Genomic DNA, 7,943 nt, shown 5'->3' with positions numbered 1-7,943 from the left:
TTTTTTTTGAAGACTGAGGCGGCAATAGAATACTTTAACATTCTGTATTATCTGTTATTTGCTTTCTGCCTCTGCTAAGCAATGGCTGTATACTTACTTTGTTTTTCTTTTACTTTTAACTTATAGAGTCTTTACTTTATAGACTTTTACATCCCTTGGTATTTGTACCTCATTTTACATTCTCTAGCCTTTCGGATTTTATCCCAACATGCTTGTACTTCTTCTTTATATTCATCCTTAGTCATCTTCTTATTTAGACTTTTTGGACGAAGCATTTTTTATTATTTTTTTTTCGTTAATGACCTAATGCTTCAGCCAAAATGGACTCTTGCTGTTTCATATCTTCTCTGCATCAGAATAACTTGTCATTGTGCCTTTTTAATACATTTTCTTTCTACTGCTGTCTACTGTCTTCCTTTATCCACTTATATGGTCTTCCCAACCAGTTCTCTGCCTTTTGGTCACAATACTATGCAGCAGTTCCTAAGCAAAATGGAAAGGGACTTCAGGGAGTGGAACACCATCTTCTTCCTCCCACAATGCCTCTGTGGCCCCAGGTAGCTTTCTTTATCCTGGATGTCTCTACATGCAATCTATGGATAAATTCTTTGGCCTCTGGCATACGTTAAAACAGTGGTGCAATGGGCATGGCAGGACACAAGTTTGAAAGAGGACAAAAAAGTCCTCTGAACCAAATCACACGACTGAAGACCTGCCCCGAGCCCTATCCCATAGATCGGTCAGAGAGAAGTTCTCTCCTGGATCAACGACTGCCCCAGCCTCATCTTGGAGATAAGGCTGGGGATAGCCCTGGGACCTGGGGCAGTCAAGTGTCAGTGTTGCTTGTTGGCATTGGCCCCAAACAGCATCAGTTCCCATTTCCCTGGGGCCAGGTCACATAAACAAGTGATTTTTCAGCACCAGACCCAGAACAGAGCCCCAAGACTATTGGAGACCTAGAGCAGAATTGGGCCAGGGCTTACAAATAGCTAAGTGTCAGCCCTGGTCCTGGACAGTCCTGCATCCAGTCCAGTTCAATGGTTTCCCCTGCTGTAGACTTCAAACCTCAGGGTTGCTGGGCATGGGGGGATCAGAAGCTCCCCCATGGGGCTGCCTCATGCAGGGGTTTAAACTCCTCTACAAGACTGTCAGTACCTCAGCCTGGCAACCTGGGTCCTACCCAGTGCTGGTTTCAACAATAAGCTCATTGTTGGGCATTTGATTCATCAGCTCTGGTGTGTGAACATGCCACATGTTAATTTAAGACCCATACAAACCAGCCATAAAAATGTTCCACATATTTTATGGCACCTTAATTTGGGTGCTCATATACCCCCTTGCTGTTGACAATGCATTTAGCAAATTAATTGCAACATAATTGTAATATGTGCCAGGGGCTTGTGTTCCAGGATGCTTTGCAACCAAGCCATTTCCTTCTGCGGCTCAGAAGAAGCTAATTTCTTTATTTATATCTTTTATAAGTATAAACAATAAAAATGTCTCCATTTTTCTGAACAGGGACTGGGACATCCCCCCCTCCCCCCCCAACACTGAGATTCTGGACAGACTCAGGATAGGCACAGCCAGGCCTAGGGTCGGAGAGGGACCGAGTTAGGGAACTTCTGGTGGGGCTGGACATGTTCAAATGATCTCCACCCCATGGTGCTGAGGGAATTGGCAGAGGTAATTGCAGGACCCCTGGCACAGCTTTACAAGCACTTGTGCTGCTCTGGTCAGGTGCCAGAGGACTGGAAAAGGGCCAATGTGGTCCCCATTTTCAAAAAGGGGAGGAAGGAGGACCCAGGAAACTATAAGCCTGGTATTCTTACCTCGGTCCTGGGGAAGCTCTTTTGAGAAAATTATCCAAGTGCACAGCTGCAAGGGACCAGCAGGAGAGATTATGCTTGGGGGCAGTCAACAGGGGTTCATTAGAGGCAGGTCCTGTCAAACCAACCTGGTTGCTTTCTATGACCAGGTCACAAAATCCTTGGACACCGGTGTTGCGGTGGATGTAGTCTTTCTAGACTTTAGGAAGGCCTTTGACACTGTCTCTCACCCCATTCTCATAAAAAAATTAGGTGACTGCCGTTGATGCCTACACAGTCAGATGGGTTGCAAATTGGCTGGGGGGCTGCACCCAGACAGTGGTGGTAGATGGGTAATTTTTGAGCTGGAGTGGGCAGTGGGGTACCCTAGGGCTTGGTCCTTGGGCCTGCAGTGTTTAACATCATCAGCAACTTGGACAAGGGGGTGAAAAGCACCTTGTTCAAATTTGCAGGTGACACTAAGATGTGCGGAGAGGTGGGCACGCTAGAAGGGAGGGACAGGCTACAACTAGATTGGACAGATTACAGGGGTGGGCAGATGAGAATAGGATGGGATTCAATACTGACAAGTGCAAGGTACTGCACCTAGGGAGAAAGAACCAGCAGCATACCTATAGGCTGGGGAACTCCCTTCTCGTCAGCATAGAGGCAGAAAAGGGTCTTGGAGTCGCTATTGATTCCAAGATGAACATGGTCTGCCAATGTAAGGATGTGGTCAGTAATGCATCCACAGATGCATCGTGAGCAGGTCCAAGGAGGTGATCCTCCCCCTCTATGCAGCATTAGTCAGGCCGCAGTTGGAGTACTGCATCCAGTTTTGGGTGGCAAACTTCAGGAGGGATGTGGACAGCATTAAGAGGGTCCAAAGGAGGGCCACTCACATGGTCAAGGCAGCAGGGCAGGCCCTATGAGGAGAGGCTATGGAGGTTGAACAGGTTCAGGTCCCCACAAGAGAAGGCTGAGAGGGAACCTGGTGGTTGTCTATAAACTTACCAGGGGGGACCAGTGGGCAATGGGAGAGTCCCTGTTCCCCCCGAGCACTACCAGGAGCAACTAGGAATAACGGCCACAAGTTGACTGAGAGTAGGTTCAGGTTAGACATCAGGAGGCGCTACTTCACTGTCAAGTCGGCTAGGATCTGGAAGCAACTCCCAAGGGAAGTGGTGCTCGCTCCTACCCTGGGGGTCTTCAAAATGAGGCTAGACATTCACCTAGCCAGGGTTGTTTGACCCCAGTACTTTTTCCTGCCATGGCAGGGGATTGGACTTGATGATCTGCTCAGGTCCCTTCTGACCCTACCAACTATGAAACAAACCTACTTTTAAGCAGCTTTAAAGGGAAGGGGGAAGCTACTGCTCAGGAGTGTGCATCAGCTGTTACACGTTGTTACAGTTGCAGGTTTCTGTAGTGATGCAAGTGAGCTAAATGAGCTGAAGGAAGCAGGGTTAAATTTAACAGATTTCATAGACATTAGGGCTGGAAGGGACCTCGTAACATCAAGGGGCAAGAAGTCAGCTAGGATCAAAGGATCCCAGCAAGATAAGCATCCAAATGTTTCTTAAAAGTGTCCAGGGTAGGTGCTTGCACCGCCTCTGGGGAGAGTCTGTTTCAGGCCCTGGGGGCTTGGACAGTAAAGATTTTCCTTATGTCCAGCCTAAAATGGTCTTGCAGAAGTTTGTGACTGCTAGACCTTGTCATCCCTTGGGTGCTCTAGCGAACAGGCATTTCCCCAAATCCTGATGCACACCCCTTATGTGCTTTTAAGCTAGCAATAAGTCACACCTGAACCTGCACTTCTCCAGGCTGAAGAGTGCCCTGGCTTGTAGCCTCTCTTCATAAGGCCTATTCTCTTGCCCTGTGATCATATACATGGCTCTCCTTCAGACTCTTTCAAGCTTCTCCGTGTACTTTCTAAACTGTGGAGCCCAGAATTGGATGCAGTACTCCAGCTGCGGCCTCACCAAGGCTGAGTACAGCGGGAGGATGACATCCTGGGTCTTGCTTGAGATGCATCGGTAGATGCAAGCTGGAGTTTTATTCACTTTATCAGCTGCAGTATCGCATTGGTGGCTCACGTTCCTCTTGTGGTCAATCATGACCCTCAAGTCTCTTTTGGTTGTGGTGCTAGTGAATGTAGCATTGCCGAGCCTATAAGTGTGATTGCGGGGGGGGGGGGGGGGGTTTCTCGCCCGAGGTGGGGCACCTTACATTTCTCCAAATTGAATACAATCAGGTTTTCATCCACCCGCCTTGCAAGCCTGTTGAGGTTGGCCTGCATCACCACCAGCCTATCCTCAAGTGCGGACACTCTGCCCCAAAGTTTGGTGTCGTCATCAAACTTAGCCAATCTGCTTCTGACACCAGCGTCCAGATCGTTTATGAAGACATTAAGGAGTTCAGGTCCAAGAACAGAGCCTCGGGGGGACACCACTACTCAATGGGTTCCATTTTGATTTGGTTCCATCAGCTGCCACTCTCTGGATCTGACCTTGGAGCCAGTTCCCCAGCCATCAGACTGTGGAGTAGTCGAGGCCACAGTTGCCCAGTTTTTTCCGTAAGGACATCATGGGACACTAGGTCAAAGACTTTTAAAAAGTCCAAATATATGATATCAACCCTTTTCCCTTTTGTCCAGATGATACATCACCTGATCATAGAAGGAAATGAGATTAATCAGGCAAGACCTACCCACAACAAACCTGTGCTGGCTATCCCTGTTTGGACCCAGCTCTGGAGCGAGACACAGGCAGAAGCCCATTGCACCTCCATGAGTCCCAGGACCCCAGAGGACACCTGATGACCCCCAGCATAGCTGGGAGATCAGCAGGGCCCACGGTGGGAGGGAGCTAGCACAGCTGTGGGGCAGCTGAAAGATGTCAAGGAGGGTCACACACCCCCACCAGCTCCTACTTGGCCCAGTCTCCCAGGGAGCCATGCAACTGGTGCTGCCTGTCATGTGAGACAGGGGAAGGGGGGCACTCACCTGTCCCCACCTCCCTCCCAGCCCCCCAAAAGTGGTGCGACACTGGCGGACCCTACCACGATTTAAAAGGACCCACCAATGGCAGAAGCTGCATTTTGGACCCAGGTCTGGAGTGAGATGTATGGGTGGAAGCCTGTTGCACCACCGTGAGCCCCAGGACTCCCAAGACCCCAGCGGACCCCCAGCAAGCCCCAGCATAGCTGGCAGGTAAGCCAGGTCCACGGTGGGAGGGAGCTAGCACAGCTGTGGGGCAGCTGAAAGGAGCTGAGGAAGGTCATATACCACTCCCCCGCCCAGCTCCTACTTCATCCAGCCCCCCAGGGAGCCACGCAACCAGACCCTCGCGACTAGAACACGCAAACAGGCACACTCTTGGCCCAGCATGCAAGTTAGCGTGGGAGTTCATGCAGGAGGATGGGCAGGAGGGGCACAAGGTCCTAGGCAGTAGGGCTGTAGGAAATTTCAGCAGCAGCTTCATTTTGGAGGTGTTTTGGGCCATTTTGGTGCCTGAAACACCAAATCCAAATTGAAATGGAAGGCTCAGAAGCATCTCTGAAATGAAATGGGGCATCTGAAATGTTTCAGAAAATTTAAGTTTTGGAGCCATGCTTGCAGAGAAACAGTTGTATGTTGCTGCCCTGCTGCATGACTCTGCTCTGAAGGGAGCAGAGATCCATGCTGGGAGTCTACTCACCAGGGCTGCATGGGGTGGCCAGCAGCGGCAAGGAGACCCCGGTGCAGATCTCTGCTCCCTGCGGAGCCAGGCTGTGCAGCAGTGCTGTGCTAATCCCTGCTGCGTGACCTGGCTCTGCAGGGAGCAGAGATCTGCGCCGGAATCTCCTCAGCGCCGCTGCCCACCCCGTGCAGCCCCATGTCTCCAGGGTAGCATGGGATGGGCAGCGGTGGCAAGAAGACCCCCAGCGCAGATCTCTGCTCCCTGTGGAGCCAAGTTGCGTGGCAGGAACCAGCAGGCTTGCTCACCGCTCTGTGCCACTTCACTGCCCCGCAACCTGGCGTGACAGGGATCAGAGACCCACGCAGGGGTCTCCTCACCTGCACGGAGGCCAGTGGCTTTTCCCCTCCCCTGGACAAGCCACCCATGGCTGTGTGCCGCTCCCCACTGGGGCCTTGCAGACCCCGGCCCCAAGCCTCGCCCGGCGGGGTAGGGCTGTGCGAAGCTTTCCTTGCAGCCCATTCAAAACAGAAATGGGGAGATGTGGCCGAAACAAAACAGGATAGTAATCCCAAAATGAATCGCTGTCCTCCAAAATGGCTGAATCTGAAACCAAATCGAAATAGCCATTTTGCATCACCCTACTAGGCATCAAGCCTCAAGGGAATGGTTGGCACAGTAGTAGCCAAACTACTACTTGTGCAATAGTGGGTGGGACACATCACACCCTGAAGTTCCCTCCTGCGGCTAGATCCCTCCCCTCTACTCGCCAGGGGGTGGGCAGATAACCACCAGAGCAAGCTCACCAAGCATCAACCTCAAAATCAGCAGGTTAGGATGCTCAAGGGAACCCACTCCTACCCCAGCCCAGGAACAGAGCTTCTCCATGAGTACAAGGAAGCCTAGGGCCTCCAATGGCATACTTCCTTGCCTCCACACTAATGCTTGGTGTTTGGGGAATAAACAGGAGGAACTGGTCCTTCTGTTAACCAAAAACGACTATGATCTTATAGGGATAATGGAGATATGGTGGGACTCCTCTTATGACTGGACTATGGGTATAACTGGCTATACTCTGTACAGGAGAGATCATGCTGAAAAAAGGGGCAGGAGTGTAGCTGTCTATGTGAAGGAGAGCTACATGTCCCTACAAGCTGAGATTGGCACCAAGGAAAATGGCTGGAGACCCTTTGGATTAGAATACAAGGGGAACATAGTGAAGGGGATACAATGGTAGGAGTTTACTACAGACCTCCAAATCAGGAACAAGAGCTTGACCAAGAATTCACCAGGGAACTGGCCGAGGCTGCATGCTCTTGGTGCATGGTTGTCATGGCAGACTTCAACTACCTGGACATCTCATGGGAAAAGCACTCAGCTAAATCTGATCGGTCTCAAAGCTTCCTTACATGCATGGATGAGCTCTACCTGTCTCAAGAAGTTTATGGGCCCACAAGAGGTAAGGTGCTGCTGGACCTGGCCAAAGCAGGTGATCTAATCAGCAACCTAAGAATCGAAGGGAAGCTGGGTGACAGTGACCATGAGTTGATCACTTTCACTATCCATCGCAAAGCTGGCAAGTCAACCAGCAATGCAGTAGTTCTCAAATTTAGGAAAGCTGACTTTCATGAGCTCAGGAGGCTTGTTCTTGAGGCCCTGAGAGGCCCTGATTTCACAAGGAGGAGACTTCATGATGTGTGGTTGCTTCTTAAGGAAGCGATCCTAGAAGCACAAGGGGAGTCCATCCCAACCTGTAAGTAAGGTAGTAAAAAGGCCTTGGCTCAACAGGGAATTCATGGACCTCCTACATCTAAAAAAAGAGGGCTTATAAAAAGGATGGAAGACAGGAAACACCACTAAGGAGAAGTATTCTGCACCGGTCCACACCTGCAGGGAGTGAACTAGGAAAGCCAAGATTGCAACTGAACTCCATCTGGCTACATGAATCAAGGACAATAAAAGGTCCTTCTTCAGATATGTGGGGAGTCAAAAGAAAAATAAGGGCGACATCGGACCTCTGCTAAACCAGTTGGGGCAGCTGACTACTGACACCCAGGAAAAAGCCAATCTGCTTAATGATTACTTTGCATCGGTTTTTCACCAGCCCAAAGGGACCACCCTGCCTAACATGATGTGGGATGACCAGGGTGAGGATGAATATATGCCCACCACTGGTGTGGATCTTATGAGAGAGCATTTTGAGAGGCTGGACCCCCACAAATCAGCTGGTCTGGATAGATTGCACCCAAGAGTGCTAATGGAACTGGCAGACATCATAGTGCAGCCACTGGCAAGGACATTCAAGAACTTGTGGCGCTCAGGGGAAGCCCACAGAGATGCTGAAGGATTGAATTCGTCTCTTAGTAAAGTCAATACTGAATTCACTTGAAAACTGGACCAAACAGTGACTGTTTGGGACAAGAAATGAAGGACACCGTATCTAACTCTTTTTTTTTTTTTT

The sequence above is a fragment of the Gavialis gangeticus genome, unplaced genomic scaffold, assembly GCF_001723915.1.
Source record: "Gavialis gangeticus isolate Ggan-Ray unplaced genomic scaffold, GavGan_comp1, whole genome shotgun sequence".
NCBI lineage: Eukaryota > Metazoa > Chordata > Crocodylia > Gavialidae > Gavialis > Gavialis gangeticus.
Note: the sequence above shows the minus strand (reverse complement) of the source record.